General features: G+C 36.7%; 1 long non-coding RNA gene across 1 annotated transcript; it reads right to left on the bottom strand.

Annotated features, from left to right (window-relative positions):
• Nucleotides 1-9,897: 9,897 nt before the first annotated feature.
• On the bottom strand, nt 9,898-11,469 carry LOC120485943 (uncharacterized). Its single transcript, XR_016168165.1, has 4 exons — nt 11,110-11,469; nt 10,879-10,947; nt 10,525-10,630; nt 9,898-10,268 (listed from the first exon to the last, which is right to left on the bottom strand). It is a non-coding gene; the product is annotated as an uncharacterized LOC120485943 (long non-coding RNA).
• Nucleotides 11,470-25,843: the final 14,374 nt, after the last annotated feature.

Genomic DNA, 25,843 nt, shown 5'->3' with positions numbered 1-25,843 from the left:
TAAATATATTGAAAGAAAAAAAAGAAGAAGCTGAATCTGTTGTGTCCAGTCAGAGAGCTGGACGCTTATGTCCACAGAGCTGCATTTGTGGAGGAAATCCGATCAGCTGCTCATGTCTTATGTGCTTGCAGGATTCTCATCCTTTAGCGTCACATAGAACGCTATATGAAAAAACGGCGCTATACTACACACATGGCACCCTTTATCGTTAATATTACACGCGAACCCAAGGCGTCATAAATCCTTTAGCGTAATATGAGACTACCCTACCCCACACCTAAACCTACCCATCACGGCACGTGTTATATTAACGATAACGGATGCCATGTGCGTAGTATAGCTTCGTTTTGCCATATAGCGCCACCTATATGACGCTAAAGGATGAGAATGCGTTGAGGATTCACACTGGACAGGCACTTGTCAGTACTGCGGAGTGGTTATTCTCGTTCCCACAGTGTCATTACATCTGACGCATTATAAGTACCATCATGATTCCCTGAGAATGAAGCGAGATGCCGCGTTGCCCTGTCATGCTTCCTGCATGCCTGTGATCGACTTGCTTTAGACAATCAGAAGCTGACATTGTTTGGTCCGGCTGTGATTTCCTGGTCTTCACATTACAAACTACAGGATGATGTCTCGCTATGCCATTGGACTCATTTCACAGGGTTGTTCAAGCCACAAACATGCAGAGGTGTTCTAATAGCATCTCTACTTCTGACGCAGCATCTCATTCGCTTCTCATGGAAATGATAGATTTTAGTGTAGATTCTATAAAGAAGAATGTAACGCCACATCATTGATTCATACAAATGGGTCTGGCCAATCACTGCTTGATACTTGGAGTATATAAGCACTGAACTCTCTGTTTTACAACTGTTCAACTGTTTCATATTCTTGGCCCAGACTTGTTGGATGTTTTCCCATGATGTGAAGTGTCCAATTAGGTTGCTATGTTCCATTCTTAGCCTGCTTATTATTTCTTATTATTTCCAAGTAATTCCTTTATTTCTTAAAATACCTACTCTGCATCATATTAAGTATAAAAGTGCCCCTTTTACTGCATTATCCCACTTTTTTTTATTTATTTTCCTCCCTGCTATGCTTTTTCCTTCTGATTTTAATAACTTAAAATTGATTTCAACATGTTCTTTTTTTTTGGTTACTCTTTCGTTGCCCTGGATACCTGAATAGGATCCACATGAATGAGGCTTTTTTCCCTCTTCTAACTATTCTTGAATAGGTAAACAAGGTTTCATTTGGCAGATTCTTATGGTTTCTGACTGTGCCTGAATTAATGCTTGCAAGACCAGCTATAGAGTCACTGCATACTAAAAAGTTATTAGGCTATCCTTTAAATAGTCAGATGCTCTTTTGTTAAGAGCCACTTGGTAACTGGGGACAGAAATTCCTAATCCTGTTGCATTTGTTTCTAAAGCTTTTGATCCATCTGTGAAAATCTGAATATAGTCCTTGTATTTAAGATCCATATAGTACTAATCTATAATATCGGATATAATATCTGATTTTGTCTAATTGTCAGTAATTCTATCTATACAATATTTTTAATCTAACTGTACTGACGCTGTTGTATGAGAAATGAACTGAGCTGGATGACATCATTTTTTGCAGAACTGCTTTATAGACCAAATTAACTATAATTTAAGAATTATCTTTACATAGGAACCAAATCAACACAATATGGTTATTACCATAAAGCTGCTATAAAGCGCTAGGCTATATAAATAAAGCTGACTAGACTTGACTACATTTGGATACTCTAGCACCCAGACTGGTTTAATGGGCTGTACAGTTTCTCAAAATTATTTTTCATATTTTTACACATTTTTCTATAAATTATCAGGGGCTTGGTCTCGTCCGGTAAACAGACTGGCAAGCCACCTCCTCCTGTGGGCACAGGACAGAGCGATACATGTGCCCGGGTCCATGAACCCGGGTACTAGACATTCAGTCCTGGAAAGGACCATCTCCGGGGAAATGAAAAATCCACTCTGCCCGATATTTTTCTCAAAGGAAAAGGCCCTCTCTGTGCCTTTATGTTTTCCCTCCGGTAGCTCTGCACCCTCAGGTCATCAAACGAATCAGGGAAGACAGATCCTCGGTTTTACCTTGGTTTTACCTGGCACTGATCACATTGCCCAGCTGTAGCCTGCTGGTCTATTTAAACTGTCTTTCCCATCCCTCTTTGCGAGGTCTTTTTTTTTTTTAAACTACGGTTGACATTTCTGAGCGTTTATTCTTTTTTTGCCTGACTGTTGTGACCCTGTTTGAATGTTTATGATTTGCTGCTGCCTGCCTTTTGGATTATCTGCATTGTCTCTGTTGTGTGACTGTTCTCCACCTACCCTGACTTACTGCCTGTTTAAATTACTGTGTTTGCTGATGACCTTTGCCTGTTTGATCACAATCTTATTAATAAAAGCCTGCTTATGGATCCCACTTCAAGTGATGCATCGTTAGTGACACCAAGGTTGCGTTAGTAACTATAACGGTGTTATACATTTCAATTGCTTAATTAAAGGCTCATGAAACATGAGATTTTAACAGTGAGAACAGAGGCTCATGAGATTTTAACAGAGGTATGTGTGTTGAACACCATTGAAGACAATGTTAGTATCTGTTAGATTTAATAGTAGGGGGATATGGTTATTTTTATTTTTTTGTCTTCCGGGTTTAAAATTTTCATCGTGTCCACGTCACAGGCTGTGAGGTGGCAGTGTACTGTGTGTGCTTTGATGACTCATCGGTGTCTCTTAATTATTCATGAAACTGAGTTTTCTTATTTCTATTCGTGACACCACTTGGATCTTTCCAATGACAGACACGTCAAACTGTGATATCGTGCTGTAAATGACCAAAAGATCCAGTGCGTTGCACATCTTTCCCTGTGATGCTGCCAGGGCTAGACTCTAAACTACACATCTAAACTGTGTGTGTGTAGCACGCATTTTTGTTGCGAGAGAGAGCTTCGAGAACTGGAGACTTCGGCCTTGTTCACCAATCCAAGTTGCACCTTGCGAGTGATGTGGTACCAAGTCCCAAGGACTTTTATAGTGTGTGTGTGTGTGTGTGTGTCTAAAATGTAACCCTGACCATTTTAGTTGCATTAATTTTGTTAAACCTCTGTGGTCGACAAACGCACCGGTGCGTTTTGCTGGATTCTGGATTTTTTTTTTTCAAAGCAGAAAAAAATGACTTAAAATACTCTGTCATTTATGGTATAAAGTAAGTAAAATAAACTGTTAAATGTCTATTTTTTTATGACATTTGAAATCGAAAACAATTTCACACAACTTTTTGAAATCAAAACAATTTCACTTACAATTGAAACAAAACATTGTACTTTTATAAAATAAAGAAAATAAACAGGGTGTCCTTTCTGCCTCTTCGTCTCCATGAACTTTTTTTTCCAGAGCACGTTTCTAAACTTAAAGGAGAACTCCGGCGCAAAATGAACCTTTGGTCTAATTACACATTGCTACCTAGTCAACCGTTATCTGAGATTTGTTTTCATGATTGCCGAACGTAAATAGTTTTATCTCTAAAAACAGTTTAGCCTATAACGCTAGTATAACGCTAGTATATAGGGCTTAGAGTAATGACAAATAAAAATCGCTTGTTATTACCACTAACAAGGCTCAAAATAGCCCCACACTAACACGGTAGCATAATAAGGGTCCCTACATTCAAAGCGAAGCATTGAGAACTTTGTCAGTGTCCATATAGTTTAATAAGAAGATATTTCATACTTACAGTCAACTTCGCAAATACAGGAAGAAGCCATCTTTGAAAAATGGTCTCTACCAGTCGATCTACGAACGCCGATCCAAGTGCGCTGAACTGTGCAGAATCTCATATGGTCCATTGTTTCTGGAAGAAACACAAACACGAACCATTTTCTTCTCTTCAATATGTACATGTTCACGCTCACCTTATTCACATCTCACCAGCGCACTTGGATCGGCATTCGTAGATCGGCTGGTAGAGACTGTACAGTATATATATATATATATATATATATATATATACTGTATATATACTGTATATATATATATATATATATATTATAATGACATAATTGGACATGTACATGTTTTAAATAGAATTAGGATTACTGTAGGCTAATATATGTAGCAGGGCATTCAGTTACTTTTGAAAGGACAAAAATAAAATGTCAGTGTATTTCATTAGACTTTAATTTTGCCAGCTATAAAAAAAAATCTAGCATTTCCTCATGTTTTACCACTGATTTTTAGTGACAGTTGATATGCATGGGCCACTGGCTGATGACAGTAATCCTGCCCTCCCCTCTCCCCTGCCATGCCATGCCACACCCACTCCCCTCCCTTCTTCTCACAGCCATCCACAAGATTAAGATGGTCATTGAATGTATTTTTAGTATAGGCTAGATATGTGACATTTGTTTACAAGCTGTTTTGTTGCTGTCTTTCCGTGGCTGAAACACTGATTGAGTAATTACGCGTGACATAATACGGATTTCGGTAAGTTGTACCATATCTTTTAACATACCTTCTGATGTTCATTCATGTTTTATTTCATGCTAACTAGTGGTAAAGTGGAAGAGATGATCCACTTACGGTCACTCCCTGCTTCTGCTTCGCTCAATCTGAGGTGGCAACAGTGATCTGTCATGCCACATTAAAGCTCGCCAAAACCATATTTATTGCTTGATTTTCATAATAAAATTGACATAATTTGAAATGTGAGACTCTATTTCATGCTAAAAGTAACAAAGCACAAAGCTTATTGTGATTTATTGGATGGGAGGCAATAGGATATTGGATCGTAATAGAGACCTAAACTAATAATAAAAAAGATTTTTCTACATTAATTACCTGAATTAAACATTCTTGTTTTTAAACAGTTGTCATCTCATGAAAAGAAACAATTGTCAAATCTAAACATGTCCAAATTGCTTTTGTCGCATAAAAGAAAATATATAAACAGGCCTTAAACTAACAAGGTCTAGCAGAAGAATAAAAAATAATCAGAGTGAGTGAGGAAGACAAACAAAAGAAAAAGCCCAGAGACAGAAAGGAAGTTTATTAAGGCAAGAGAGAGCATGAGAGTGGCAGAGTTTAGATCATTAGTCTACCAGGCTGGTTTTCATTATTACTGTGCAATGCCAGCCTTCTAGTTAATTGCACGGCACCCATTTAAGACCTCTGCCTTCAATCACAGGAGCATACTAATATACACACACACACTCACAAAACCCTAAAGCCCAGGTCATGAGGACCCTTCATGTCAGAAAGCCCTCTCCGCCCAGCCTATCCATTGGTGAAGGCACCTTTTATAAGGCTGAGGGAGAGAGGAGAAAGGAATCCACGGGAAGCAGACTGAAAAGCCATAATGGTACTTCAGATGGATTGAGAGGAGGAGACGAGGAAGGAAAAATCTTAATGAATCTAGCATCCTCCTCTCCCAGAAAGACCCTAAACCCAATATTTTGTTCCCTCTGAAGGTGATTTAGACAATATTACCGGCTAAAATGAAAAAGTGGTTGTCACTTACAGTATATAAAAAAAAGAGTACCATGGTATTAATATGTTTTTTGAAACTCCCTGATGGTATTTTTAGATGTATATATATATATATATATATATATATAACTGATATAAAACATCTGATGTAAAACAATTGGACATCTGAAATTTGATGTGCGTGTACCACACCACAACAGTGTTTATGGTGGGTACTTAAGTCTTTATACAACAGTAACTCTAGGTCAGGTCGACCGTTTCAAATTCCCTGAGCTACCATTACTATATCACCCACTTCCAGATTAAAGTCAAGTCAAGTCACCTTTATTTATATAACTCTTTTTACAATACATGTTGTACAGTGATAACAGGAAAATAATGCAACAAATGCATTTTTCAACTCCATCATGTGACAGAATGGAGGAAAAGAAAACTTGAAAGAAACCAGGCTTAGTCGGGGGGCCAGTTCTCCTCTGGCCAATGAACGAACAGTGTATGATTATGATTCAGGCAGCATTACAGGTTAGAAGTCAGATTGGGTTTATCCAGTTCCCTCAGGTCAGACTGATCTCATGAAATAGCGTGTGTATGAGACGCCAATTCGTATTTCCATTTTTGGCGTGCTATCAAGACGCATAATAGCCTTTCAGCGTGTTTATGAACGCCGTTGACTTAACGTTATATAAATATATGACTTACCTCAACCCCGTCCCTAAACCTAACCGTCACTGGGGTTAATGGCATTTATGACTGTTCCCTTACCATCCTAGGTAAAAAAAAAGATATGACTTACCTCAACCCCATCCCTAAACTTAACCGTCACTGGGGTTAATGGCATTTATGACTGGAGATTTGACTGCGTGTTCGGACACACGGAATGACGCGGACGTTAATGGCGTAGACATATACGCATACACGCGGATACACGTGGATAGCACAAAATGCGTGGAGATAACATGCCACCTGACTCGAAAGTGGCGTATATGTTTACGCAAAAGTCATGATGTCATGTTGCTCAGGTTGAAGGTCATCATTGCGGTATGGACACGGGTTTGTTGAGGATCAGTCCTACATGGCTGTCATTTCGATGAGGAAAAGTCTAGTTGACACAATCTCTGCAGAAACTTCAGGGATCCATTGTGGTCCTGTGTAGGTGCAGGGCCACAATCTGATTTGGATTCAGCCAGATCCGGCTGACTTTATAATGTGTTGTGGTCATGTGAAGGTGCAGGTCCACCATCGGATCTGGATACGGCCTGGATCCGGCTGACAACAATAAACCTCGGGATCAACAGAGAGACTAATATTAGCATAGATGCCATTTTCAAGTGTTCCCAGTTCCGACTGTCCTAGTTTATGCAGCCAAACAATCATTTAACTGATTTGATGTGTATGCCAGGTCAAGGATATGTGTTTTAAAACTGACAAAGTTTAGGTGCTAAATAGGAAAAGGATCTACCACTTGCAGTGGATTTTGATAGTCTAGGTATTATTAACTGGCCAGAATTTTGAGAAATCAAAATAGACTTGAAGGATTATAATGCATTAAGAGCTCGCTCAAGTACTGGGGAGCTAACCCGTTTAGTGCTTTGTCAGTATTCAGCTAGATTTTAAAATGTATACTATGTTTAATAGGGAGCCAATGGAGTGTTGACATACCCGGGCTAATATGGTCATACATCCTGGTTCTGGTTTTGGACCAGCTATAATTTGTTTATTAAGCGTGCAGAGCAACCACCTAGTAACTAACTAACTTTTCCGCATTTGGCATTTAGAGCATAAGTCATAATTTAGATATATTTTTAGAAGTAAGAATGCGGTTTTTAAGATGCTACAAAAGTAGCTTTCAAATGACAGATTGGTTTCAGATACTTGACAGAGCAGCCAACAAGTGTTAGACTGTATTCTAGGTTACTGCATGCAGAGGTTTATTTGTCCAATAATTAGAAACTGAGACTCGAAGAAATATAGAGCTAAGTATCATCAGCATAACAATGAAAACTAACGCCATGCTTCCTAATGATATATCCCAAGGGTAGCATTACAGAGTGACATATTACAGAGTACTCCATACTGAACTTGTGATCACTATGACATCTCTTAATTTACTTCTACAAACTGATAATGGTCAGATAAGTATGATTTAAACCATGCTAATGCAATTCCACTAATACCCAAGTAATGTTTGAGTCTATTCAAAAGAATGTTGTGGTCAATGGTATGCAGCACTTGTCACGGTTGTGCTGCATATGAAGGCATGAAGATCGATGAAAGGTTCACATAGTATTTCATAGTAGCCACAGGATAATTCAAATGAAGAAGACCAAGTATAACACAACCATCTATGAACTAGTCAAGACAAAGGTGAACTGAAAACGCAGTACTTAAATACACAGAGAAAAGAGGTGACTAATGAGAATGTCACAGCTGACAGTGATGACAAATCAAAATAGAAACTATGACGACAAACCAGTGGTGGGAAAGAACAACTTCTAATGTTTACTTAATTACTACCCGGGTAGACTAAACTAAAATGCTTTTCTGATTAAGTGTTTGTTCTGCGTGGTGACGGGGGTGGATTGGAATCCTTTGTGTTCTAATCTTCTTGGTTACAGGTTAAGGAACCATTGGCATTATTGGAGATTGACTGAGTCGTTGTTCTGGACATGCTGGCGCCTATCCAAATCTGTCAACTGGAAGGGTCCTGCCTAACTTCAGAGTCCGAGTGTCAGCTACCTAATCGATGGAGATATGCTTCCGTCTAACAGTATACGTGTGGATAATTACTATGTTTATCTATTTCTTAGCCAATCAGAAACTGCATCCTGAAGCAAGGATGCAGCTCAGACCTTGGTATAGGGTATAACTGCTAGGGCTGGGGTAAACGATTATTAACTAAACGATTAGTTGGGCGATTATCGATTAGTCGACTAATCTAATGACTAATTGGACGACTAATATAAAGAATATTTTTCTGCTGCTCAATTAATAAAAAAAAACAATGTATCTCAAATAAATACTATCATGCTGAGATACTATAAGCTGGCTAACGTTAGTCTAATGTTATGTATTTGAACACCATCATTATAACTCTACAACCGCCAAAACCGTGTTATTGAAATATTTTTTTTTACAAACAGTATTTATCACAGAGAATGTTTAAATATTAATATCAGCTGAGGAGGGAAACGGATCGGGAGGCGGAGTTAGTGGTGCGATCGGAGGCTGCTACTGATGGAGATGATGAATCGGGAGAGGTTTCTGCACCTACTAATCAGAGCGCGTGCTGCTGACACGGAGTGAAACCTTGTTTATAGGCTACTCCACACGCCCGCACGAGCGCGAATGTGCGTGCGGCAAAAATGACGCGTTGGGTGCGCAAGACCAGGAAGACTGTGGCTGTGTACGCCTTTTTTGTAACAGCGCGTGCGGTGCCGCGTCCGGGGTGAACGACTTCAAGCCGAATCTGCCCGAGCTTGTATATGTCTCACCACACCGGCACCCAGTTTGCGTCTAAATTGCAACGTTTTTTTTTTTTTTTTTTTAAGGGTTTGTTTACTGTGTGTGATTCATTTAATGGATAGCACACCCAGCTAGGATTTTTTTGTTCTAAAAATGTTCTGAGAACATTACCATGCAGTGTTCTAATAATGTTTTCAGCGGGTAGTTTTCTTTTGGTTCCTAAAATGTTCTCTTAAAAGTTCTAATAACATTCTCTAAAAACATTCTAAATATGTTAAATGCTAACATTGTTAGAACATTATTTCCTGACGTTCTTATAACATTTTCAGCGGGTAGTTTTCTTTTTGTTCCCAGAATGTTCTCTTAAAAGTTCTAATAACATTGTCTAAAAACATTTAAAATATGTTTATTGCTAACATTGTTAGAACATTATTCCCTAATGTTTTTATAACATTTTCAGCGGGTAGTTTTCTTTTGGTTCCTAAAATGTTCTCTTAAAAGTTCTAATAACATTGTCTAAAAACATTTTAAATATGTTTATTGCTAACATTGTTAGAACATTATTCCCTAATGTTTTTATAACACTTTCAGCAGGTAGTTTTCTTTTTGTTCCCAGAATGTTCTCTTAAAAGTTCTAATAACATTCTCTAAAAACATTCTAAATATGTTAAATGCTAACATTGTTAGAAAATTATTCCCTGACGTTCTTATATCATTTTCAGTGGGTAGTTTTCTTTTTGTTCCCAGAATGTTCTCTTAAAAGATGGCATAACATTCACTAAGAACACTCTGAAAATGTTTTGTGATGACCTTCTATAAAGGTTTAATCATAACATTTTTAAAACATTATCCCCTAAATTTCTTATAAAGTTTTTAGCGAAAGTTTATTTTTGTTCCCAAAATGTTCTCTTAAAACCCCTCAAAAATGATTAGCTATAACATTGTTAAAGCATAACATTTTATTAATCTCAAAACTAAAACATCAAAATCTAACAGGTTTAAATGGCATCCACATAAATTATTAGAAGTTCTGCGTACAGTAAATGCCCAACATTACATGAAGAACTCAGTAAAGTCACTCATGCGTCTTGACTGCGGTGTTTGCTCAGAGCACTCATCATCAGTCTTTGCTTGTTTTGGTTCTTGCAGAAAAATAATCCAGGAATCTGTATTAATAATAGTGTTCTACTATAACTATTCTCTCTTCTAGTTGTCCAGCTGCTCCCCCAGTTAGCATTGAGCTCTGTTCTCTGTGTGCACGGTAGAGTTTTTCCTCATAGCCTAAAAAAGAAGATCATGCAAAAGTGTAAACATAAAGAATACACATACATTAAGATCACAAGCAATATTGACATTGAAAACTTTCAAAATTAGCCAGTCTAATTAGCAGTCAGAAATTATGTAAAGACTAATTTATTGAAAGTATAAATATGATAAATTATGAGTATCTTTTTTGTTTCTGTAATTTAAAACATACTTAATCCATGTATCCAATATCTTAATACAATAAAGTTTTAAAAATGGATATTTTTCTTACACAAATGCTTCGCTTTAAAAGGGCTTTATAACCCCGCCAGAGTCATGTGGTGGATTACTTTTATCATGGATGGATGCGCCTTGATAGACGGCCATTCACTGCCATTCTAAAAGTCAGAAGAGTCAGGACATTTTTTTAAATATAACTCAGATAGTATTCATCTGAAAGAAGAATGTTATATACACCTGAAGCCTTGAGAAACGCTCTTTCCAATTCATTAACGTTAACCTCTAACGTTATATGAATTACTGAATTATTATTAACTTTTACTTTCAAAAGACATTAAGATCACTTTTAAGTAAAAATACAGTATTCGTATGCATAGAACACAATACCGGCATTATAGTAGGCTACCTTGGTTGTAAATGGAGACTTTATTGTGTCATCGGTAAGTTAATCATCTTGAAACAGTCCGTTTGGAGTCTGCATTAAAACAAATCTAGCTGTTATTCAAAAGTAGCATACACTCAGATTTATTGCGACTGTCATACAATTCTAAGAAAGTAGAAAGTTAGGTCTAATACTGAAAGACATCAAGGATAAGAGAAAGCTATGTAAACTGAAAAAATACACACAAAAACTTACAGTTGTGAAAGAGTTCCGTTGACCAGGAGTTCTGTTGTTTTGGGCCAATGTGTCGCCAATTTAGACAACGGACATTCTGCGCCGATTTCTTCAACAGAAACGTTGCTTTATTTGCGCTGTTTGTCGAGTTCAAATGTTGTTACGTCATGGGAACATCGCGCTGTGATTGGTGGTTTTAAACGTCGATCTACAGCGACCTCCAATCAGCTTCTCATCTCTTGTAAACGCATTTGTCGCAACAGTTCATTTCAGAGTAGCCTAATATATCCTCAAAACACTTTACCGTATGCTGTTTTGACAATGTTCCTCTTTCATTATGGAAAATTATGCCATTATTCTATAGGTTAAAATAATTCTAAAATCTGTTACCTAAACAGCTTCCTTAAAAATATCCTTACAATTTTATGAGCTTTTGTTAACATATATTATGAGATTTTGTCATCTCAGGTAAATGTCCACAAAACATTTGATGAATGTTGCTTTGATAATGTTCCTCCTTTGTTATTGTGCCAATGATTTATAAAAGATAACAACATTTCGACAACAAATCCTCAAAATGTATCATGCAAAATGTTTGTTAAAAAGTCAATTTAAAGGAATGTTTTATTAAAAACATTTTATCATCTCAGGACTAAATAATATCCTCAAAACATTTTGCGAACGTTAATTTGATTATGTTCTTCCTCTGTTATTATGGTAGGCCTACATTCAATATTTTATGAAAGATCATTCTATAAACTTTTACCTCATCAACATCCTCAAAATGTTACATTTAAAACATTCTAGTTTTGTTAACACGTCACATTACAAGAATGTTTTATAAAAACATTCCATCATCTCAGGCCTCAATGATATCCTCAAAACATTTTTCGAACGTTGATTTGATAATGTTCCTCCTCTGTTATTATGGAACATTGTTTCAGTGTTTTATTGAGAACGTTGTAATATCTGTTATCTCAACAACATTCCCAAAATATCCTTAACATGTTACAGTGTTAATGTTTAAACACGTCACATTACAAACATTTTATTAAAAAAACATCCCATCAACTCAGGCCTCAATGATATCCTCATAAAATTTTGCGAACGTTGATTTGATAATGTTCCTCCTCCGTTTTTATGGGACATTGTACCAATGTTTTATTGAGAACATTCTAATATCTGTCATCTCAACAACATTCCGAAAACATCCTCAACATGTTACAGTGAAAATGTTCTAGTTTTGTTAACACGTCACATTACAAGAACATTTTATAAAAACATTCCATCATCTCAGGACTAAATAATATCCTCAAAACATTTTACGAACGTTGATTTCATAATGTTATTCCTATGTTTTTATGGGACATTGTTTCAATGTTTTATAAAAGATCATTCTACAAACCTTTACCTCATCAACATCCTTAAAATGTTAAATTTAAAACGTTCTAGTTTTGTTAAACACGTCACATTACAAGAACTTTTTATAAAAAAACATTCCATCAACTCAGGCCTCAATGATATCCTCATAACATTTTGCGAAAGTTGATTTGATAATGTTAATCCTATGTTTTTATGGGACATTGTACCAATGTTTTATTGAGAACATTGTAATGTCTGTTATCTCAACAACATTCCCAAAACATCCTCAACATGTTACAGTGAAAATGTTCTAGTTTTGTTAACATGTCACATTACAAGAACATTTTATAAAAAACATTCCATCATCTCAGGACTAAATAATATCCTCAAAACATTTTGCGAACGTTAATTTGATTATGTTCCTCCTCTGTTATTATGGGACATTGTTTCAATGTTTTATAAAAGATCATTCTACAAACCTTTACCTCATCAACATCCTCAAAATGTTAAATTTAAAATGTTCTAGTTTTGTTAAACACGTCACATTACAAGAACGTTTTATAAAAAACATTCCATCAACTCAGGCCTCAATGATATCCTCATAACATTTGCGAACGTTGATTTGATAATGTTATTCCTATGTTTTTATGGGACATTGTACCAATGTTTTATTGAGAACATTGTAATATGTTATCTCAATAACATTCCGAAAACATCCTCAACATGTTACAGTGACAATGTTCTAGTTTTGTTAACAAGTCACATTACAAGAACATTTTATAAAAAACATTCCGTCATCTCAGGACTAAATAATATCCTCAAAACATTTTGCGAACGTTAACCTGATAATGTTCCTCCTCTGTTATTATGGAACATTGTTTCAATGTTTTATAAGAGATCATTCTACAAACCTTTACCTCATTAACATCCTCAAAATGTTAAATTTAAAACGTTCTAGTTTTCTTAACATGTCGCATTACAAGAATGTTTTATAAAAAACATTCAGTCATCTCAGGCCTCAATGATATCCTCATAACATTTTGCGAGCGTTGATTTGATAATGTTCCTCCTTTGTTTTTATGGGACATTGTACCAATGTTTTATTGATAACATTCTAATATCTGTTATCTCAACAACATTCCCAAAACATCCTCAACATGTTACAGTGACAATGTTCTAGTTTTGTTAACACGTCACATTACAAGAACGTTTTATAAAAACATTCCATCATCTCAGGACTAAATAATATCCTCAAAACATTTTGCGAACGTTGATTTGATAATGTTCCTCCTCTGTTATTATGAGATATTGTGCTACTGTTTTATTGAGAACATTGTTTAATCTGTTATCTCAGCAACATTCCCAAAACATCCTCAAAATGTTACAGTGAAAATGTTATATCTTAGTTTACATTTAACCTTATAGGAACATTATTTGAAATGAGAAAACATCCTTAAAACATTCTTAAAACATTGCATTCAAATGTTTTATTTAAAACATTAACCAAACCTCTAGGGAATGTTAGCCAAAGTTCTGAGAACGTTCCCTGTTAGCTGGGCATTCACTTCTAGTTGTCTTCATCCTCTATCCCGCAATGTTTCGGTCTCCCACGTGTGTGTGGCAAGCTGTACCGCCGGGAACATGCAAAAAATAAATAAATGAAGAAGCGTCGAGGCAAAAATATGACGTCATCGACGCGCCGCTACAGCACTAATAACTGCTGTGATCTTTGTAACTGTAAGCGTGTGGCCTACAAACTCCTTGAAGCTGACTTCTACAGATGAAACAGCAAACTATCTTCAGTAATCTTTTCTTTAATTTATTATAATTCTGACTCCGGGTCTTCATTCATCATATCTGGTTCTGGGTCTTTGACTGTAAAACCCCTTACTGTGGCTAAACCCCTCACTAAGCTGAACAGGAAATGCAGTTTAGAGTCCCTTTCAATGAATGAGTGAACGGAAAATACAGGCCGAGATATAATCAATGGGTCTTAGCATGTGGCTCTGATCAAGAGAGCATAATCTGATAATGTCAACTAACTTAGGCAAATGTGGTAACAACACTGATTATTAAAGTCATGAAGGATCTCGGCGTCCAAAAAGCAAGAAGAGAGCGAAAGCAAGAACATCTCAAGTACATTTCGCCACATGTGAAATTCAATTAAGCAGCGGTTGACCCATTAAGATGGAGACTGCTGCCCAAGGTCACCCAGAGTTTGACGGTTTTGTTGAATCACAATGATGCGTTGGGTGAAAAGGTTAAAAACACAACGTGTACAATTAGATATCAACCATGAGACACTAAATGATTTCTAAACATGGAACAAGGCCTCAGTAATGGAGAAAATATTGATTGTGGCTGATGTTTATTCCAGACAAAATATTAGTGGTCTCTCATGAAGCAATGTAATCCCAAAAAAGGTAAACTCATTATCGATTGATTTAATGAGGACTGGTCTGTTTTTCAGTCTGTTATGCGTAAGCACCGGATGAGGGGGGCCCAAAGCTCTGGAGCGGGTGGCTTGGAGGTTGGGAACTCAGTGATGAGCGAAAGACATCTCAATCATCATTTAAAAATCTCTTCCTATGAGCAAATAATGTAAACGTGACATGGAACCCAAACTCTGGAAACAGCACACATTCACCTTTTCTCTCAAACAAAGTGCCTTTAAAAAAAAACATATTTTATGGCGTCCTAAATAGGGGAAGATCAAAGTGTCTCATTGAAGCTTAGCAAATGTACAAACAGAGTTATGGAGTGAAGGTCAGACAAGCATCTGTAATCTCCTTTAATGGTTCCTGTAGAGGGATATAAAAAAGAAAGAAAGAAAGAAAGAAAGAAAGAAAGAAAGAAAGAAAGAAAGAAAGAAAGAAAGAAAGAAAGAGTGAATGAAGTAGCGAGAGAGAAGAGTGAACAATCTCGGGGACATCCCTTACTAAGACTAACAGCTGTTTAAACATTTCCCAGATAAAGACATTGGCTCAATTTATACAAAGCAGGACATCAAACGGCAGGAATGAGCTGCTTATATTTACATAACTCACTGCTTGAAAGTCTCCTTTCTCCAAAGACATGGAGCCCATTAATACGGAGCAATAAAACTCCAACCCCTGTCCCGTTCCTTCCAATTTCATCCAATTTGAGCTCGCCGATGGTTCAGTGTCCGCTCGGCTGCGACTGCCCCGCTGTCAGATATCTGACAGCTCAAGTTTACATTAATAAAATGTGATCATTGTAAAACCATATGCTCCCTAAAACCCCTGCGTTTATCCAACTTATCCCGGGAAATCGCTTCTCTCTGTGCCTAAGCACTGTGTTCATAGTGAAAGTGATCTTCTTGTTGAAGATTTGGGGAGAGATTATTGTTAATAGCTTTACATTTTATTCCTATGTTTTGAAGGAGTGTAATTTGGCCGTAACAAATAAGACCTGTGAGGATTATGTGTTAAAATGTTGATTGTGGACAGTGGGATATTAGTAGCAGCCCTGGTTCATCTGGTGGCCTAAGCGAGATAAGATTCGACCAAAGGGGGGGAAAAAACATGTAGTGGTTTATAACTGTGATAAGACAGGATAGATTAATGGTAGTTTTTCTTTAAGCGTGAATGGGGACCTGGGTTCAAATACTGACTAAGCACATTTCGAATTCCATGTGGAAAAAAAGGTCATGTAGATTTGGAGACTTTGGAGTTTAGTCATGTGAATAGATGTTTTCTGTCACAGTGTTTTCAGACAAACGCTTTTTGTTTTACCTACAGTAGACTAATTGTGCAACTTTTGGGGGGTTTCGTTTTTTGAAGGGCACAATTTAGATTAAGGTCAAATTCTCACTATTATCTAATTAATAACTATGACTTTTGGCTCAGTGTATTATTATCTAATATTATGTAATTACTAGTCATTAATTACATAAAAATGTAATTGTTCATAAAATAATTTATTTTACAATTGGTCTATACACTGTAAAAAAAATATTTTCAAGATTTGTTATCACAACATATTTTCTTTTGCCAAATCAACTTTATAATAATTTATTTAGTTCAGATAACATATCGTTTTGAGTTTCTGATGGTTAAATTAATATCCTTCATTGTATTAACTCACTTTTTCCAGTTCAATGAACTTAAAATTTTAAGGCAACCAGGTTACTTACTTTTTTAAGTTAAACCATCAATAATTTTTTACAGTGTAGTGTACAGTACTTACCCAAGAAAGTACTGGTAATATAAGGTAACTATATGTGCGTTAAAGTTGGGTTTAGGGGTAGAATAAAGGTTAGTACCTAGTTATAACCCATTGTAACATGTGGAACAGGACTGTTAAATAAAGTGCTACCAATTTTTTTAGAATTAAAAAACAAAACATACATCATTTATAAAATAAAACTGAAGATCAAATCTCAAGCCCTTTAATAAAGATTTACATCAATTATATTTTTCACACTCTAAACAATGCTGGGTTGTTTTAACCCAAATTTGGGTCAAATATGGACAAACCCAAATGTTGGGTTAAAAATGCAATTTAAATAAATTTACAATTGAAAGTGAAAGTTGAAGTTAGGTTAAAATTTGAAATTACATTTTTAACCCAACATTTGGGTTTGTCCATATTTTACCCAAATTTGGGTTGAAACAACCCAGCATTTTTTAGAGTGCATGCTCTTCCACACAGCATATTGTGTATTTATTTATCCGTGAAGCATAAGATCATGGCGTGAGCTCGCAATGCAGTTCAGAGCCCTGTGGTGTGTTTCTGGCTGGATGAAGCTTCAGCACCCCTCATTGGTCAGTCTAGGTAAACATATTATGACTTACCCTTTCTATTTCTTCACATTCATCCATGTTAGTGTTCAAATGGCATTTAAAGATCCCCCAAAAATAATTATTTTCAAACTTTATGCCAACTCAAAAACAAACCATGTGAACTAAATGATATGTTAACTCTTCAGTAGTAAAATTTACTCTTTAGCTTTATACCTCAAAACAATAAAAATGGGTAAATAACATAAATAAATAATATGGTATCATGCAACAAAAATATCCTACACAAAGATATCAGTGTACTCATTTATTATTATGATTTAAAATAAAAATGCTTCATTTCAACTGGACTAAACAACACAAGAGTGTCTTGTGCTTTGTTGTAAATGCTATGCCAATTCCCATCATATCTTTGCAGTCAATAATATTAAAGCACACTTACAATTGCGGTACTTTATCCTAACCTTTTATTCAGTCATGATAGACCTGAATGTTTTGTAGAGATTTGAATAATATAGACGTTTATTTTTGAGAACTTGACCTTAAATTTTTATACAAGTTTCAAAACAGTAGCCTATTTGCTAACTGTCCTTTATATTTTGCAAGGTAATGCTTAAAAAAACAAGCAGGTTCAGTGTCCGTTCCATTGAGCTCTCTGTACTTCAGTCTGTAATAGTGTACAAATGTATAGTTCACAAAACAGTTTCTGAATTTATTAACAAATACGTTTTGTCACTAAACAATTTAGTTTCCAAATTTAGTAATATTTGAAGGCTAAAAAAATGCTCACAGGAAGAAGAGTAATAGATTTTTTTGTTGTTGTTTTTTTTTTACTAGTTTTTTAGTCAGATTATTTTTAGTTTTTTTAAATTGTGAGGATGAAAATACAAATATTTCCAATCCAAGATTATATAACTAATAATATTGGAAACACTCTGAAAGGCATTAGCAAAACAAGTTTAGATTTCTGCTTTAGTAAATCTTCAGATAGTGCTAGTCTTCAATGGGCAGTAGTGCTAGTATTAGCAGAGACAGTGAGTGTAAGTTTGCCCGCGCTGACAGGTGGACTCCGCGGCTTTTCTTTGAACAGCCGGCCTGATTTACAGCTAAGAAACGCAGAGCGTTCCAGCCCTCTGATATCACCAGCTGACATTAGTAATTAATACAGTCTTCAGGAATGAGAGCACACACTGGGGAAAACTTAAGAACCGGTAATTAGGCCCAACAGTTGCTATAGTTTGACAGTGATGGTTTAGTAGTCTGATTTCTGATGGGCCATAAGTAGCTATGAACGTCACTGTACAAAAATATGACATAACTCTATAGCTAAACAGCATGAAAGTGAACAGTCTGGCGTCAATAGCGTTCAAACTTGCATAAAGAAATGAGCCTACATCCTGACCGAGTTGGGACGCAGAAAGGTAAAGGTGCAGACAGCCCAAGACGCTGACTAATTCACTCATCTGCCACGACTCAACGCTCCATTCAGACTGTCCCCGAGACAGACGGCCTCCTCCAGGAACACAACGCATCTGATAAAATCTCCCCAAATATTCCAGACATGCAGTTCAGACAAAGGAGACAGGGTGGTAGGGCTCCCATTATCGTTCCGGTCTTGAGATAGCCCGCCGTAAAATAGGGACGTCTCTTGTCACTTTGCGTGCTTCTGCGGGACAAGGTCACTTCAGTAGGGATGGCAAGGACCCGGTCAAAAGGAGACTGAAGTCTGAGACCTAACGGCAACTTTTATCTGGGCCTGTCTCTGAAATTGAAGGGATATAATTATCCAGGCTTTGGTTGCAACAGGTAATAGCCATTGACTGTGTCTTTTCGTTTATGGAAAGTTGTTAGCTTGGTTGGCTCTGATTGACGACGCAGGTATGCATCGCATGGTTATAGTAAAACGGTCTTGATGAAGGTTAGATATGGTACACTTCACCCTGGGTCACTGAGGACCAAGGGTTCCCACAATTTTCACATTTTGATTAGGCACCGTAATTTTTTCCAGTATAATTTACATAAGTATGTGCATGGCAGCGTTTGCACTGATTACTGGATCCTGGGAATGCAGGCATCTATATCTTTCCTGTCTGTTTGCCGGCTGCTTTTATACAATAAATGCACACAAAAAAAAAGAAATCTCTTAAAGGGATAGTTCACTTTGAAATTAATTTTTGATATGTTTTTATCTTACCTCAAGGGCATCCAAGATGTAGGTGTCTTTGTTTCCACAGTATTTTCAATTTTTATATTTTTCGGTCAAACCGGTGTTGTCTGTCAGTCATATAATTCAGGTTTAGGGGGTCCACCTCAAAGAGCATGCACACAGAAGTCAAAAATAAACATGATTTAATGACTCATAAATGTAAGTACACATTGATGGCCTAAGACACGAAACGAGCGGTTTGTGTGAGAAAACGAACAGTATTTATATCGTTTTTACCTCTTGTAACCACAGCCACGTCCAACTGATCTGAAGGCACGGGCGCTTCGGTCTGCGCCGGAAGTGATCGCTTGCGTCTGTATACGTCACTCATTGTTTACACAGAGATTTTGGAAGTTTTACCTTTCACTAAACATATTGAAATTGTCTTCCATTGCGATTTCCCTGTATATCTAAATATGTTTAGATCTTCACAGTTTAAGGTAAAACTTCCGAAATAAAAACAATATAAATACTGTTCGTTTTCTCACACAAAACGCTCGTTTCGTGTCTTAGGCCATCAATGTGTACTCACATTTACGAGTCATTAAATCGTGTTTAATTTGGACTTCTCTGTGCATGCTCTTTGAGGTGAACCCCCTTTAGGGGTGGACCCCCTAAACCTGCATGACTGACAGACAACACCGGTTTGACCGAGAAATATCAAAATTGAAAATACTGTGGAAACAAAGACACTACATCTTGAATGCCCTTGAGGTAAGCTAAAACATATCCAAAATTAATTTCAAAGTGAACTATCCCTTTTAATAAAATAAGGACACTGACAGAGCAACAAAAACTTACCACTAAAAATCTGTAGATTTTCAAGTTTTGTGTAGCTTATTTCTAAGAAAAAAAATACAAAAATAATAATCATATGTAATTCATTTTTAAAGTATTTATTTTAATTTACATACTATATGTGTGTGTGTGTGTGTGATTATTTAAATTTTGCGATGATAGGTAATCAAGCAGCTGAAATTTGTTAAATAGCATATATGACCGTATGCAAATATACTGTATGTATGCAAATATAAAGAACTGGGAAAAAAATAGTTACAATTTGTGATTAGAATAAAAAAAATCAGGCAGTCGAGATTTGCTACAGTATATTCCACTTTGCATTAGTGTGGGAATAAAGTTGGATACAATATTATATGTATGAAGGATATACTTGTAGTAAGCTAATATAAATCATTATTAAGTATTAATTAATTATAATTATTTATTTTGTTTTATATATTATTAGTAATATAACTTCATTTATTTTGTTTTGATTTTTGATTTTTATGTTTGTGTCAGAAGTAACTATTGTGTTATTATAGTGTAATATATATATATATAGTGAAGGTTTTACTTGTTAACATGGCCAAGTTAACTCATTGATGTTGTAACTACACCTTCAAACACCATATACAGTACAATCACTATATGAGCCACCATTAGCAAAGATTCGAAATATTATACTTCCCTTCAACAGCCAAGCAACTGCCACTGACATGAATGAGAATGCGAACAATGAACGCTAATAGTGTTTACATTGAAAAATCATGACGTCGCCTTTAAACAGCTCGTTGAACATCAAAAGACAACTGAGAATGTGTATTTGGTTTGTGCTGCTAACTGATCCAAAGGGGGCCTTTGTGAGCTCTGGATTAGGTTAGCTGCCTAAGACTCGGTCGCAAACAATAACTGGATTTCAAAGTGAAAGGTGACCCCTCTTAGCCCAAGGTGCAACATTAAAGAGATGTTTAGGTACACGGCGTGTGCCAAGCGAGTTTTTATGTACCCACGCGAGCTGAGGTCAGAGCGGCTACAGCTGTCAATGCAACAGAACAAGCAGAGTTAGGCGGCCACGCAGATAAGCCATGGATGCCAGGCGCCCTGCGGACACCCTTATCAGGTCTCCACTGCACTCTGGGATAGATAACGGCACTCTCAGGACGCTTGCTGCACTCCCTCTCATGTTTACTGAGCCACATCAAAGGCCGACGCGTGAGCGGGCCGGTCATGTTAGTCATTGACAAATTAAGCAGGGACTCATCTGGTCAGGGAGCTCCCTCCTCCTTCCTCCATTGGAGTCGCTCTATACGCAGTCCGGTTCTCTTGCTCTGCCCTGAGGTGTTCTACACAGTAATTACTCCTGGGTAATGACAGCCAACACTTCAGTAGGTTGTAAACGGCAGGAGGCTTGTAAAGAGGCTGTGACCGGTGGAGGCGTGAGTGTGCTGGGGTGAAACTACAACAGCAGGGAATCGGGCCCACCCACAAAACTAAGTCTCTACTGTACTCTATATTCTACTCTATTGCACTCTAAATGACTCTCTTATTCACAACTCTACTCCATTATACTTTTACTTTACTTAAAGATGCACAAATATGACGCTACTCTTGCGAGGGACTGAGAATTGTTATATTCTCTCTATATAATGCATTATGAAAATACTATTGTTGCAGTGATTATGCCTTGTAATGCATGAATAATTGCAACAACAGTTATAAAACTTTATGATACTTCATTTTTGCTCCTTTAGAAAGTATAATGGATTAAAAAAAGAAAAAAATGGACAAATTCATGAGACCTATATAATATGATAATGCATTTTAATTTTGTTTACACTTATTTATGAAACAATGTATTTATTTATAGTGCATTGCATTGTACAGTACATAAAGGCTTCAAGTAAAGTGTTCTTTTTTATAACAACCCATTATACTGTGTACAAAAGTAGTAAAATGAACTATAATAGTTTTTATGTTATTGCACTAATGGATAAGAAATTAGATATTGAAAGGTTTGTATTGAGCTGACAGTGAATATTTTTAACCGAGTACAGTTAGATGCATATAACCTGACAAGAAACATTTTAAAATTCAATTTTATATATTATTTGGTTTGATTTCTATAGCACATTTTGCAATAAACATGTTCCAGAGTAATTTTTTTAGAGAATATTCCTTTACAAACCCCAGTTGTCAGTTGTTTTCTTATAGGTCATTTCCTTACTTGTTTCCTTGGTCATTGATTGATCATGTTACTTGTTTCATTGACTGGTTAAGACTTGTATATATTGTGCTTGTTTTTCTCATCGCTTTGTATTTGTCAAGAGTCTGAGAATCCACTGTGTTTTGAGTTCTGTAAATAAAAGAACTGTTGCAGATACGTAGATCCTGCTTACCTTTTTCATTCCAGTTTTTTAACCTGCCATGACCGAAGAACGAAACAAGCAACAGGTGTAAACATAAAACAAACAAGAAAATGAAATAAACAGGCAAACCTGGAAACCTGGACCAGCGACCTGTGGCCTGTTGCATGAAGCCGGTTTCAGTTGCTACCCAGGGGTGCATTTCCCGTTTGCCAACCATGGTCGCAAGTTGGTCGCAATTTCCATTGAAGTCTATTGGTAACGACGGAACTTGCGATCATAGTTGGCTAACAATGCTTTCGGGAAACTCACGCCAGGTAAGTTTAAGATTAGTTTGAGCAAACTCTGTTTTTTCGGGCTGAGGAAGAAGCGGGTTTCATCACCATGATAACTTACAACGCATTCTCGTCCTTTAACGTCATATAGAACGCTATATGACAAAACGGCGCTATACTACGCACATGGCACCCGTTACCGTTAATACAACACACGCTGTGATGGTTAGGTTTAGGTGTGGGGTAGGGTAGGGTAGTCTCATATTACGCTAAAGGATTTATGACGCCTTGGGTTCGTGTGAATATTAACGATAAAAGGTGCCATGTGCGTAGTATAGCGGCGTTTTGTCATATAGCGTTCCATGTGACGCTAAAGGATAAGAACGGGCTGTAACGCTCCTAACCTGCCCCTGAGGAGATTTTATTCTGGGTTAGAGATTGCAGACCAAAACAGAACCAATCAGCTGTGTGTGACTCTATCTGATGCAATAAGCCACTCCCCCTGTATTACTCGCTCCAATTTAAAGCAGTTAAGAGTGAAAGTTGCCCATCTTCTGCTGCTAATTATTTATTTCATTAAAGGGGTCATGAACTGACTTTTTAAATGTTATTATATTTTTGTCTGAGGTGAACTTATGACGTTTGCTTGGTTTTTGCATTAAAAAACATCAAAATGAATAAGTAATAGGTAATTTTCTACCCAGTTTTGAGCCCAGCTCAGAAACGCTCGGTTTTTATGGGCATCTCGCACTGAAGACTTGGAAGTAAACGCCCACTGCTATGAGTGGATAAAAGTTTTGCATATTATAATGAGTTTCAACTCACCTCGTGGGGGAAATTGTTTTGAAAATGTCCAATGTTGTAAAATGGCAACAGGAATGATTCGCCCATACATGTTCGACCCAGAGTCCGTGTGTTGCCCAATTCCTGTCAGATTCAATATAGATGGCACAGCACCGTTCTTTACTCTTAATTGGTCTTGTTTACAAAACAATCCTCAGTGAAATAAAGCGAACAGACGGTTTTACCCTCATCAGCTGGAACGTCATGAAAAATTGAAGTAGGTGTTGATCTTCTTCTGCGGGGGTGGTGTTCCCCATTTTTAAAAACAAGTCGTTTGCTGAGGCTGGTGTCAATAAAAGCTTTTATCGGATTAACAAGGGCGTTTTCAGTTCTGAAACTTGGAAACAGAAGCAGTGTTTATTCCTACTTCGAGAATGCATTTAGTTTCATGTAAAAAAAAATTTATTGATCTCAAAGAAGTGAATTCGTCTCTCTTGCGAGAAGTGAATCAAGCTGACACTCTCCATGTTCCGTGTGATTGGCTTTTTGCCGAACTTTCACTTTCAGGTGAACGCACGGGTGTTTATTGCAAACCTTGAGCTAACATTGCTAACATTGAGTTGACAGAGAATGTTTTGTACCAAGCGTTGTGGGCCTGTTAAACCTTTTTATATGGATACCTTTTTTATAACTCTAAACCTATGAAACACTGCGTTTCTTCAACTAGCTTCAAGCAAAAGACCTCAGGGTAAATAGCGAAGATCCAAAAGGACAAACTATTCTTAAATGTTTTTACAATGCAAGAATGGGAAGACGAACACTATTGATATTTTCTGCACTATTTGATTGTCTTCTATAATTTTTTGTAAAAACTAACAGAGATGTCACATAACGTTTAATCTCAAATTTAAAAATGCTTAGAAATTGTTTAAAATAGAAAAAGGCGTCATCTGACATTCACATTTCTATGAGACACGAGTCGTATCATGAGACTAATTATATCACATTACCTCAGAAGATTCTAGGGCAACCCCTTCCCCATGAAAGTGTCAATTGTTCAACACACAATGCTAACAGCTGTCTGTTTACCACAGTGGTTTCCTAAAGCGAAAAGGCTCACCTACTTATTTACTTTGAATGTAAACAGTCTGATATAAATAGATAAATATCACAGTCTGGAGACAGTTATGAGTTTGTTCTGGACTAACGATGTGGGGAGGTTTCTTATTTGCACCATTCCAAAGGATAACATAAAAACAAACACATTTGTTACGTTTTCTAAAGAAAAATGCTTGCCTGTGTAAAACTCCTTGCCATGATACCGTACTGTTCAGAGGTGCGTTTCCCGTACAATGTAGCTCGCTGCTTCACTACCATAGTATGATGCATCGTTGGAGAAATCAACTAGCTAGTCACGACTGTTTCCCGAAACCCATTGTCGCAAAGTATCGTTCAACCACGTTGGTTTCACATGTGGTGGAGTAATAACTACTTTTAATGAAACTATTTGAGATCCAATTAATACTAGATTTTTTATATAAATTACAAACATGTCATCTGAGGACTATTTCTAATTGTTCTTAGTTATTTTGCTTCATTACCAGACTCAATATTTGGCTCGTTCGCACATGCGCACTCTTCAAACACGTTACTTTAAATCTTTTGACAAACTAAAAGACGTAAATTCCATTTGTATTAGGGGTGGCACGGTTCACGAAACCGACGGTTCGGTTTGTATCATGGTTTTAGGGTCACGGTTTTCGGTTCTGTACGGTTCTTGTTATTTTTTTCTTTTAATCTTAAACACTCCAGAAATGTACTTCAGCATGTGATATATAGCTTAATTATCCACACTTTAGGATACAGTATAAAAAAATGATATTCATGCAATCATGCACAAACTGAATTTGACTCTTTGACTTTAAGCACATTTTGGGACTATCTCAGAGGAAAGCTAGGTGAGATTTCAGCCCGTTCTCATCCTTTAACGTCATATAGAACGCTATATGCAAAAACGGCGCTATACTACGCACATGGCACCCTTTATCGTTAATATAACACGCAAACCCAAGACGTTATAAATCCTTTAGCGTGAATATGACACGCACACCCTACCCCACGCCTAAACTTAGCCCTCACAGCGCGTGTTATATTAACGATAAAGGGTGCCATGTGCGTAGTATAGCGCCGTTTTTGCATATAGCGTTCTATATGACGTTAAAG

This window comes from Pimephales promelas, chromosome 4 (assembly GCF_988280905.1).
Source record: "Pimephales promelas chromosome 4, fPimPro1.hap1.1, whole genome shotgun sequence".
Taxonomy (NCBI): Eukaryota; Metazoa; Chordata; class Actinopteri; order Cypriniformes; family Leuciscidae; genus Pimephales; species Pimephales promelas.
The sequence above is the reverse complement of the archived record's forward strand: the minus strand, read 5'-3'. Positions and strand labels throughout refer to the sequence as shown.